Raw genomic sequence first — 12,881 nt, 5'->3', positions numbered from 1 at the left:
TGGTGAAGATCTCTCTGCTTATAGTGTGGTTGACTAGAGGCTGAAAAGGATTTGCAGAGGTAACAAAGTCCATGATTAAAGAAAAGAAATTACTTAGTATCTATAGAAAGACTACTAATTATTAAAACTTCCAGGCTGCATCCAAGTTCAACAGCTTTTTGGAGTCTGCTTTGTTGTGAAATGAGTGGTTTTGTTCCTATCGAAGGTCCATCAAAATGGACACCAATTTCCATTACAAACTTAAAAAAAAAGTTTTTGTTTATTTTCGCTTCAAGTTTTAATTTAAATTCTAATTAGTTAACATCAGTTAATATCAGTGTAATATCAGTTAAAGATTTTATTATTTTATTAAAATTTTTTTTAATGTTTATTTATTTTTAAGAGACAGAGAGAGAGACAGAGCCTAAGCAGGAGAGGGGCAGAGAGAGAGGGAGACACAGAATCTGAAGCAGGCTCCAGGCTCTGAGCTGTCAGCACAGAGCCCAATGAGGGGCTTGAACCCATGGACCATGAGATCATGACCTGAGCTGAAGTCGGACACTTAACCAACTGAGCTACCCAGACGCCCCTAAAGATTTTATCTTTAAGTAATCTCTACACCCAACATAGGGCTCGAGCCCATGACCCTGAAGTATATGAGAATTGTCGTTTATAATGTTCAATGGGACAAGTGATTGACTTCCCTCAATCTAAAGCCTATGTCATAGTCAAGTACAACTAGTTTGAGATGTTTTGTTTGTTTTTATATATTTTTATTATATTCAGCAATTATTCGCACATATACACTATATATAAATCTTTGCATTAATGAATAAATGGGATTATAGCATACATGTTGGGGTTTTTGGGTGCAAACTACTTTTTTTTTTCCTTTTGCAAACCTCCTCCCTCCTCTTCTGTTTTCCTGCCATCCCCAACCCCACCACAACCCATGCTATCAAACTAGCTTGTATCTTTGTACATTTTTTACCCATGCTTATATAATCCTATGCAAAAATATGTATGTATGTAGAAGGTATATGTATTCCCATACATGGGTTTTGGGGGCCCTATTTTAGAAATCATAATAAATACCCTTTCGGATCATATTATATACCCTTTGCCCTACATTTGTCTTTCTCGCTAGGAAATACCTCAGGAGAAGGTCTCCAAGTCAACTGGCATAGTTCCACTTCATTTTCTACTACTTCTGTGGTGTAGATGTACCACAGATTGTTTCATTTGCAGTTTTCTGCTGTACTGAACAATGCTGGGATTAACTCCCTGGGTCATTTGTCCTTGGGTCCTGGGGCTCTTACTTTGATAGGATAGCTTTCTAGAAACGAGAATTCTGAGCCGAACGGTGTGGCTATTTAATTTTAATAAATGCTGCCAGGTTGTTTTTCCAAAAAACATGCTAACAATTCTCCTTTCCACCAGGAATGACAGTGTCATTTGTCCCTGCATCCATACCAAAATGGATATTACTTTTTTATTTTTGCCAGACTAATGGGCTTAAACTCGTTACTTTATTTTCCATTTCACTAACTACTAGTAATTTAAATCTTTTCATGAATTTGTAGGTTATCTGATTTTGTTCCTCTGCAAGTTGGCTATTTTCTTTTTATTTTGGGCTGCACATTGGAAGAACTCGTTGCATAATGATCTTATATCTTTCATTTGTGTCAAAACTTTTTCTAAATTTCTCATTTGCCTATTTCTGTTCTCATTTGAAATACATATTTTAATATACCTGAAAGTGCCTATCTTCTCTCTTACAGCTTCTAGGTTTATTGTCTTAGTTATGAACAATGTCCCCAAACATGTACATTCTTACCACATTTTTATTGTTAGGTTTTATTTTAATTTTTTTAATGTTTATTTTTGAGAAAGAGAGAGAGTAACAGAGCGTGAGCTGGGGAGAGGCAGAGAGAGAGGGAGACACAGAATCCAAAGCAGGCTCCGATCCCATGAACCGCGAGATCATGACCTGAAGTCCAGAGCTCAAGTGACTGAGCCATCCGGGTGCCCCTGTTTGTATGCTTAAGATTTTAACCCATCTAAAGTCATTTCTGTAAGGGGGTTCAACTTAATTTTTCTACACAATTTAAAAATAATCCACCCTTTTGCACTGAACTGGTCTATCACCTTCATCATATATTAAATTCTCATATATTTCAGGATCTATTTCTGGATTCTGTATCCTTTCTACTGATTTATCTATTCTTATGCAAATATCTGATTTGTTTTTAGTGCCTTTATGAGATTGTCTGATATTTGATTATGGATGTTATGCCTAACTATTCTTCTTTTCTTTCTATTTAAAATATGATTGGATTGGGGTGCATGGGTGGCTTAGTTGGTTGAGTGTCCGACTCTTGATTTCAGCTCTGGTCGTGATCCCAGGGTTGTGAGATGGAGCCCGGCTAAGATTTTCTCTCCCCTTGTGCCCCTCTCCCCTGTGTGTTCTCTCTTTCTAAGCTAAAAAATATAATATACAATTGGGTTATCTTTTGCACTGTTGGTGGATAAGCAAACTGGTGCAGCCACTCTGGAAAACAGTATGGAGGTTCCTCAAAAAGTTAAAAATAGAACTACCCTATGACCCAGCAATTGTACTACTAGATTTTTACCCAAAGAATACAAAAACACTAATTCAAAAAGATATATGCATCCCTATGTTTATTGCATCATTATTTACAATAGCCAAATTATGGAAGCAGCCCAAGTGTCCATTGATAGATGAATGGATAAAGATGTGGTGTATATATACAAAGGAATATTACTTAGTCATAAAATAAAAAAGAATTACATCTCGTCATTTGCAACAACATGGATGGAGCTAGAGAGTATAATGCTAAGTGAAATAAGTCAGTCAGACAAAGACAATACCCTATGATTTCACTCATATGTGGAATTTAAGAAACAAAACAAACGAGCAAAGGAAATAAAAAAGAGTAAGAGAAAGGCAAACCAAGAAACAGATTCTTCACTATAGAAAACAAACAGATGGTTACCAGAGGGGAGGTGGGCAGGGGCATGGGCAAAATGGGTGGAGGGGAATAAGAATACACTTGTCATGATGAGCACTGAGTGATGTGTGGAACTGTTGATCACTATATTTTACACCTGAAACTAATATAACACTATGTTAACTGTACTGGAATTAAAATTTAAAAAGGAGAAAAAAATACGATCAGGTTATATTTTCAGGCATTTGTCCCTTTAAGTAAACTTTAAGGCCAATAAGTGTGAGCAAAAGCTGTGTCTCCTGGACAGAAGGTTTAGGAGCCAGAATAATGTGCTTCATCTTCTTCCCTATCTTGGTGATGGCAGAAGCACTGATGAGATGGAATCTTCTTTTTGTCTGGGTTCCTAGGTGACAACGATGAGCAGAGCCACCCTCATGATCCATGTTGGACATGTAGAATCAGTGAGAAATAAACTTTGGTTATGTTAAATCACAGAGCTGTGGGGTTGTTATTGCCTATCACCTACCTCATTCTAACTGATGGATTGTTGCAAGACTTGGGTCAGATAATACATGGAAAAACACATGTTCTAAAGCAACTTGGAACCAAGTTACAGATCAGTAAATGTTAGGCAATATAACTAAAATTACTAGCAAATAGCAACGATAATGAAGCCACTCTCAAGTCTAGAGACAGGGCTTTCTGGCCATATTGTTTTTTTTTTTTTTTTAATTTTTTAAATGTTTATTTATTTGAGAGGAGGGGGGAGGGGCACAGAGAGCCAGAGACATAGAATCCAAAGTAGGCTCCAGGCTCTACACTGTCAGCACAGACCTGATGCAGGGCTCAAGCCCAAGAACTGCAAGATCATAACCTGAGCTGAAGTCAGATGCTTAACTGACTGAGCCATTCAGGTGCCCCTCTGGCCATATGGTTTAATGTCAGGTTATGAAGAAGACACACGTACCGGAAGAAATATCTGACTTGCCTGCTAAATACTGTAGCTAAAAGTTTAATGCCTAGAAAAATGCAAACCATCTCACAATGATAAGATGATAGTCCATTAACATAAGGAAGGAAACTTAGAACACATTTGAAGATGATGATTTATATCAGCGATTGCAAACTGATGGCCCATTGCACCAAAAAACATGGGCCATAGATGTGTTTTACTTTGATTACAATGTTTTAAAATCAGGGAAACACACACACACTTCTGGCTTCTCTTGGAAAAACTGGAAGACCTTGCAACTGTGAGATTATATTTCAGCATGACCCAAATCTCCAGAGCTGAATCACTACATTTTCTAGTTCCCCGGTGCCCCTCAACTTGTTTTCTTACACTCAGTCCACTTTGCCCATTTACATTTCCCACAGGTCCAGGGTTGTATATGAATGTGTGACCCCTGGCTGTAGTGAATGAAAATTTGATTATTTCTTGAGTAGTAGGGTACAGTGAGGTCTGGGTCCAAAGAATATAACTCACTATGGAAGGAAGGAAAAATAAGGTACTGCAAAGGCCAAAGGCCTAAGCCCTTTGGTATCTTTTTGACAAAACTGGTTAGTAGAGGAAAAGACATTTGTCTTCCTGCAGAAAAGAATAAAAATAGATCTTTGATACCTCTGCAGCAATTTTCATCATCAACTCAGTTCCAGACCACATGGGATAATTAATTCTCTCAGCCCCTTCATAGGGTGAGAATTTCAGGAAAACCATTAGTCAGAAAATGAATTTGGGAAACATTTGCAAAATCTCGTCACTTAGGAAGAATCTTGATACAACAAGGTACCGAATTGTCAATAAAACCTTCTAATTGAACCTCCCCCATCTTGTTCATTTAGAAAAGAGTATCTAACACAGAAAAGTAGTTGGACAGAAAAGTCTAGAATCCAGATTGTTCAGAGTATAATTCCTATGCAATTGCTTCGGCATTATCTAAACTCCTACACATTCATGTCTCTTAAAAACCCTCTTACGCTAATCATGTTTATCATTTGGGCTCCATTTTCATTAAAAGAGAAAACATCTTGATCCCACTACCACCCGGAAGTCTGATAACTGGCCTAATTTTCAAAGGCAGAATCTCCCAGTAAACAACATGCCTCTTGGTATATGTGCAACCAATAAAACAAAAACAGCCTGTACAATTTAATGTAACTTACTATAGATTTCCATGATATCAGTAACTATTTTATTAGTGTCCTAATTTAATTCAAGATATTGAATTGCTCCAAAATAATGACTATGTCTTCTGAATTCTCAGGAACTGTCACTAGGTTTGAGAGTGGGCCATCCTTGGATCTTTGATGAGATACCTCTGTTTGCTGATTTTTTAAAGGTCATGAAGAGTTGGTTGAGAAAGAAGGGAACATGGAATATCTGATTTTAGATAATCCCAAACTCAAATTTATCTCATCAATAAAATGTCACTTTAGTTCTGCTTTTTCACTGGACAGGAAAGATGTGGAAATTTAAAAAGGCCTGAAGTAACCTCATGGACTGAAGAGAGTGAGTCCTCAAACCAGAGATGAGGACTTTTCCATCTGCATTTTTCAAAAGTGGACTTCTTATTATATATATTATATATATGTATATGTATATATATATATATACATATAATGTATATATATATATTATATGTATATATAATATATATATTTAATGTTTATTTATTTTTGAGAGAGAGAGACAGAGCATGAGCAGGGGAGGGGCAGAGAGAGAGAGTGAGACACAGAATCCAAAGCAGACTCCAGGCTCCGAGCTGTCAGCACAGAACCTGACACTGGGCCTGAACCCATGAACTGTGAGATTATGACCTGAGCTGAAGTCGGATGCTCACCTGACTGGGCCACCCAGGCTCCTCTCAAACACAGACTTTTTTTTTTCAGTCTATTTTATTTTATTTTATTATTTTTTTTTAAATATAATTTATTGTCAAATTGGCTAACATACAGTGTATACAGTGTGCTCTTGGTTTTGGGGGTAGATTCCTGTGATTCGTCGCTTACACACAACACCCAGTGCTCATCCCAACAAGTGCCCTCCTCAATGCCCATCACCCATTTTCCCCTCTCCCCCCGCCCTCACGCCCCCATCAACCCTGTTTGTTCTCTGTATTTAAGAGCCTCTTATGGTTTGCCTCCCTCCCTCTATTTTTTCCTCCTTCCCTTCCCTGATAGTCTTCTGTTAAGTTTCTCAAGTTCCACACATGAGTGAAAACATGTTATCTGTCTTCTTCTAACTTATTTCACTCAGCATAGTATCTTCCAGTTCCATCCATGTTGCTACAAATGGCATGATTTCATTCTTTCTCATTGCCAAGTAGTATTCTATTGTATATAAAAACCACATCTTTTACATTTATTTATTTTTGAGAAACAGAGAGAAACAGAGCACAAGTGGGGGATGGGCAGAGAGAGAGAAGGAGACACAGAATCTGAAGCAGGCTCCAGGCTCTGAGCTGTCAGCACAAAGCCTGACGCGGGGCTCGAACTCACAAACCTGAGATCATGTGAGATCATGACCTGAGCGTCTGAAGTCAGACACTTAACCAATTGAGCCACCCAGGCGCCCCAATATAAACCACATCTTTATCCATTCATTCGTTGATGGAAATTTAGACTCCTTAATTTGGCTATCAAACACAGACTTTTTAAAAAATTAATTTAACTTTTAGTTTCAATACCTTGAATACCTTAGAAAACTGCATATCACTGGTAAATTTTAAAATAACCTTCCTTCTTCAAACATAATAAGGATCTTTTTCATAGACCTCCTGTATAGCTTCAAATGAAATAAATACAACAGATACATGAGCTGTTTTCTATTTTCATTCTAGTTACAGCAAAAAAGTTTTTCTGGATTCTGGATATTAGCCGTTTCCTTTAAAAATACTCTGGAAACCTTCCACAAATGAAAGGAATGTGTATAGTATGCAAATTCAAAGTGTGCTGTCCTCATTTACCCAGTGGAATTCAAAATAAGCCCCAACTTGTGAACATATTAAAGCAGATTGAAATGGATATTAGCGGGATTTGTAAGGAGAAGCACTCCAGTCAGTCAAACATGCTACGCACAAGAACTTTGATAATGTTGTTTTACTGATAATTACCTGCCGGCTGTCACCTCAAAGTGGGATTTCATGCAGGTTCCAGTATTTAAATATTACATTCAGAGCCAAACCTGCAAAGACACTTATGCTGATCTGGCCACGTCCATTTTACTTCACAATTATCTGTGTCTTTCCTCATGAAAAGCAATGCAGTTAACTCTCTTTTAATTGTGTTTGATCTGTGTGAGCAAGAGAACATCAATACCACACTCCCGCTTCCATGGTCCAAGCAAGCTGGTCCTGCCTCCTCTCCCTTGCAGACATCAGCGGACACCAGAATTACTGGACAGCAGCACTTCCTGACTGGCATGAATATTCATCTGACCTCAGAAACTAGTCAGTGGGGCAAGGCGAACACCCCACACTTGTTGTACATCAACTAAAAGTGGTTTAAATGGAAAGGACCAACTTCCGTGGTCCTCCTGGGCTGCTAGTGCTTGCTGGTCTCCAGTCCTGCAGCGAACTTCCTTTTCTCTGCCACCCCCAGCCCCATCCCACACAAACACACTTTTGTTCCCCCTCATACTGAACTCCTAATTAAATTTAACAGTTTCAAGAGTTTAAACTGTATATCTTTTTAATTGTGTCCTACTTTGTATTGGCTGATGCGCAAGTCTGAAAATGGATATTACAGCTTTTTATGATATAATATCACCCTAATTGGTGCTTCATAGGCCGTGGTTGAATTCTTTTCAATTAAGCTCTAACATACAGTAACTGTTTCTCTCTGCAAATGCTGGAAAGCCATTCACAAGAGAGGACTGGTACTGCACAATTCCGAAGTACCTTAATGTGTCAAAAATGTTTTGTGAAGAAAGCTACACTGTAAATGCAATCACCTACATTGGTGTTCCCATTGTTAACTGGGAGTAAAAGTATTGCTAATTGTCCTGCGTTTTAGCTGGGTTTTTAAAGCATTATGAAGCAAGTACACCGGAGGGTCAATTTGTGAAGTGAAATACTTAGCATGCAAAGCGTAATACAAGATGCTGTGTAATACTTGACCTCTCAGCATAATAAATGTAGCAGTGAAACGCTGTGCATTCAGTATTCACTGAATAGAGCCTTCGCAGAGGAACAAAACCAGAAAATGTTCTCTTCATTCCTTTTTTTTTCACTAAGCGAAAATTATTCTTTATAATGGCCATTGCAGCAATTAGCTGGCATTTGGTAGAATAAATGTGCAGAAATAGCAATTTCTTATTTTAAATGAGATTTTGTATGGAGCCTGCAAATTACTTGAGGTATATGAATAATTGTGCCTTAGCTTTATGCTACAGAATAGGGTGTGGGTGGGTATAAAGATTTCCTATTTGCAGTTAAATGTTTAGACATTTTATTATTTTAATTTCACTCGCAGTCTGCCTGGATTGACCCTGCTTTCCCATTGATCATTTTATGTGCGCCTGGAAGCAAGTGTGCAGATGGCGGGAGACTCCCAATTAGTGCACTATGTTTTTTATGAATGTGACATGTAAGTGCAATCAGGTCTCCTCTGGAGGCAATGGCGGTATTTAGACTTTGAGATCCTAAATCAATACAATTTAATAATCTGCATGGAACGAACATTTATCAATATCCTCTGTAGTCAAATGCAATTGGAAACTTCATTAAATTTTTATCCAAAGTTTTTCACCTTATTGAAATGCATTCTTCCAGGCATTCATGATTCATCTAATTAGCCTTAAGTAGGGTATTTTTTTCTCTCTCAAAGTGATTCAGTTAATTATGTCCATATATTCATAATTATAAGGTGGATGAGCTGGGTAAAACTGAAATTATGAAATCTTCAGAGGGATTCTATGAGGTTCAGAATGCAGAATATAAAAGAGGGATGAGTAAAAGTCAGAGCAATGAAATTCTTTGTTTTAGTCGCCCTCAGCCTACTGCACCCCAACTGCTTTCTCACAGAGTTTTGTGTATTTATTTATTCACTAATCATTGGTAATCCAACAGTTTCCAAAAACTGTTTTGAGGCAAGCACAGAGTGAATGATATATATAAAAAGTAAACACTACAAATACCAAGGACACCTGACTAATGTCTTAAAAGTTATTTTTAGTTTTAAAAATCAAAGATAATATACAGTCAAATAAAGTATAAGTCATGATTATCATCCACATGCAATTACTTTAGCCAGTTTCTTACATGTTCTCCTTCCACATTTTGACGTCTTTTCTTGTGATTCTAGTCCTCCACACACTTTGCTTACATATTTTAATCATACATATTCTATATCTTAAATTTCAAGAATTTTGTTACATTTTTTCCTTCACAATTTTTCTAGTTCAAGAAGTTTTTGTCTTTAAAATCATGGTTTTCAATTATTTTTTGGGTGACAGGACAGTCCACCCCAATTTTTATTTCACCTAAGACCTAAGCACATACAAGTTTTTACTCAAACTAATATTCTTTCTATCATTGAATGATGCCAGAAATTCTTTTTCCAGGGCTATATTGAAGGTAACCCATCATCAAATGACATAACTTATGTATTAACTCCAACCCATGATACTACAAAATTGGAAATAGCCCCAATTAATTACTGTTACTCTAATCTGGGTAAAATGATGTTCTCACATAGCAAGGAGCTACCAATCCATCCCTCTACAGACAAGTTATACTCCTCACAACAAGGCCCAGGGAGGGGGCTGGGTTATTATATTGCTGTCTTTATCTGATGGTCATGCTCAAGATCTGTAAACAATGCATAGCCACTGGCCAGAATTGGACATGATTTCTGTCCTATTTTAACGCCTCATGATCCACAATCATAGTTTTGAAAATGATTCATAGTAAACCCAGGTAGCTGACTAACAAGGATAAATTTAATTTTTAAAATTATATATATGAAATGAAAGAATGTGAGTTATAACATTTTTCTAATTATTCCTTTCTTGAAATGTTCCTCTTGAAACCTTCCAAAGGAGAAGAATGTGGTGGACTAAGGGTAATATTTAATCCATATCTTTGTGGGGCATATGCAAATGCCATATATAACTGTATGAGTAAAGACACTGGTAGGTTAAAACAGAGAGAGAGAGAGCAGTGTCAACTGTGTTTTTATATTGCTATTATTAAAGAATATTGCCCTGGTCATGGTGATCACCTGAATAATTCTTTTCTTTTTTTAAAAGTTTTTTATTTTGAGAGAGAGAGAGAGAGAGAGAGAGAGAGAGAGAGAGAGAGAGAGAGAGGTGGAGGGACAGAGAGAGAGGGAGAGAGAGAATCCCAAGCAGGCTCCACACTGTCAGCAAGGAGCCTGACTGGGGGCTCAAACTCACAAACCGTGAGATCATGACCTGAACCAAAATCAAGAGTCAGATGCTGGATAATTCTTTTTGTAAGATATTTCATGTCATTATGCTCATCTAACAAATCTTCACCACATCCTGAGAGGTATATAGGAGGTTTTGTAGTTCATTGAAAAAAGAAAAAAAAAAAAGATGACACAAATAGTGAAAATCTGTTGTACATTGAACTTTTATTCTCAACACCATTGTGAGTTTTATTATATCACTGCCATAACATCTAATAACAATGTTTTCACTTGGAACATTTACCAAGGTACAAACTTTCTCTTCCAAACATGGAATAGAGCACCTATGTAGGGGCTACTTCCTGTTTTGAGTATCTACACCAAGAAAGAAACTTTCTTTTCCTGTTACACCAGGGAAGTCTCAAGAAATTCCTAGAGTTGCCTTGGGAAATATCCATGCAGTGGGCTCAGGCTGGATGACTGCCCATTTCCCATATCTATTCTTCCTCTCCTATATCCTGCCTTCACTTGGGATGAAGTGATCTTTTGGGATCTTCTCCTCATTCTCACTTCTGGTTGTCCAATTCCCTCTCCTCCTAGACTTTTCAAGGTCTAGGTCAAATGTTCTCTCCTCCATGAAGCTTTCTCTGTCATCCTACTTCGAAGGAATCCCTCCCTCTTCTGAACAATGAGAGCAATTTACCTTTCTACCTTGTGGTTATTTAAGTACATTTCATCGTCTCTGCTTGACTGTAGGCTTCCTGGAATTAGGATCCATGTCTGAACCAATTACGATGCCTTACACATCGTATACATTCAATATATACCTCTTGAGTTAATAGATTTTACCATAAGATTCTGGTCAGTGATCCATGATTATAGATGGTGACGAGTTAAACAAACAAGCAACGAAATGTAAACATTCCAGGAATGATCTCTTTTCTAGAACACAGCATTGAGCTTTTCTGGTTTTCTTGTAAGTTTCCTGTGCCTTTGCTTTGTCTGAATCAGACAAACTAGTACGCAACTCAGCTGGATCTTTTGCTACCTCTAGGGCTGCTGTGCAAAGCAATTTAGAATATGCATTAGTTTTTAAACAGCCCTCAATCATGAACATTGCTTGTATGGAACTTTGTGAACTTAAAGAAGCTGGGTAATCTTTCTAAACCTCAGTTTTCCCCATCTGTAAACAATAATGCCTTCCTCACACAATTGTTTGAAGGGTTAAATGATTAAGTGCCTAATGGATAGGAAAATAGTACTATTTGGGCAGGACTGCCAAGAGGCACATGATGCCCTGTGTATTTATTGGAAAAAAGCATCCATTTCCCATCTATCTAAAATTATCTAATAAACACCAAGTCTATAAAGTGACTTGTGCCCCCTTAGAATGTGGTACTCTTTTATACTCAACTGTGCATAATGGCCCAGGATCTTGCTTATAACAATGATGATGATGATGATGATGGAGGATCCTTCTTATTTTTAACTGTCTGAGAAAGTTCTGGCACTGTAACTGAGAAAGTTCTCAGGAATCAGGCTACTTTTGTTAACTCATATCTTACTATGCTATAAAACTGGAAAACACTTCTGCCTCTAGACTATGTACAACATAAGGGCAGGGCCAAATCTTATTTATCTGTGTATCTCCAGGGCCTAACTGGGGCCTGGCACATAGTAAGTGTTCAATAAAAGCTGGTTAAATGAATGAATAGTTGAGTATGTATCTCTACTACAATTTAGCTACTTGTTTCTTCTCAACACACCCAAGAGGTGACAGGTTGAGATGTGGTATAAAAAGAAACATCATGGGGCGCCTGGGTGGCTCAGTCGGTTAAGTGCCTGACTTCGGCTCAGGTCATGAGCTCATGGCTGGTGAGTTGGAGCCCTGTATCAGACTCTGTGCCAACAGCTCAGAGCCTGGAGCCTGCTTCAGATTCTGTGTGTCTGTCTCTCTCTCTGCCCCTCCCCCACTCATGCTCTGTTTTCTCTCTCTCTCTCAAAAATAAACATTAAGAAAATTAAAAAAAAAAGAAATATCACATCCACACGTGTATACACCAAAGTGAGAGCTCATCCACATACTTATGAAATACAACTTACTCTGTTTTAAACTTGGATTATTGAGAGATGGTGTTATTGATGGAAATCAATTTCTCCTGTATTGAGGGTACATTATGTGACTAAAGTATTTTTTAAATGTACCAAGGGCTCTGAATCTTTGAGATGTAAAAAGAAAATCTGCATAATGCCTTGAGTGGATAGAGCTTGCTGCCTCCTTATCCTGAGGGCACAATGATGATTGTCTTATTTGTGGCATTCTGGATACTTCCCTGGGGTAGGACTCCTGGAAAGATACCAGAACAAGCTTTTGTTACCTATTTAGAATGAAGGCTGTGGACATATGCAGAGGAGATTTGTCAGATGGCCTCTCCACTTGGATCAGTGTCCTAGGCTTTGAACCTGTTTCAGAACAATTTCCTATAATTTGGTTTTTCCTTCCTTCAACATTTTAAACATTAAAAAAAATTCCTTTATATTGAGTAACTACAATATAAA

The sequence above is a fragment of the Acinonyx jubatus genome, chromosome B3, assembly GCF_027475565.1.
Source record: "Acinonyx jubatus isolate Ajub_Pintada_27869175 chromosome B3, VMU_Ajub_asm_v1.0, whole genome shotgun sequence".
Taxonomy (NCBI): Eukaryota; Metazoa; Chordata; class Mammalia; order Carnivora; family Felidae; genus Acinonyx; species Acinonyx jubatus.
Note: the sequence above shows the minus strand (reverse complement) of the source record.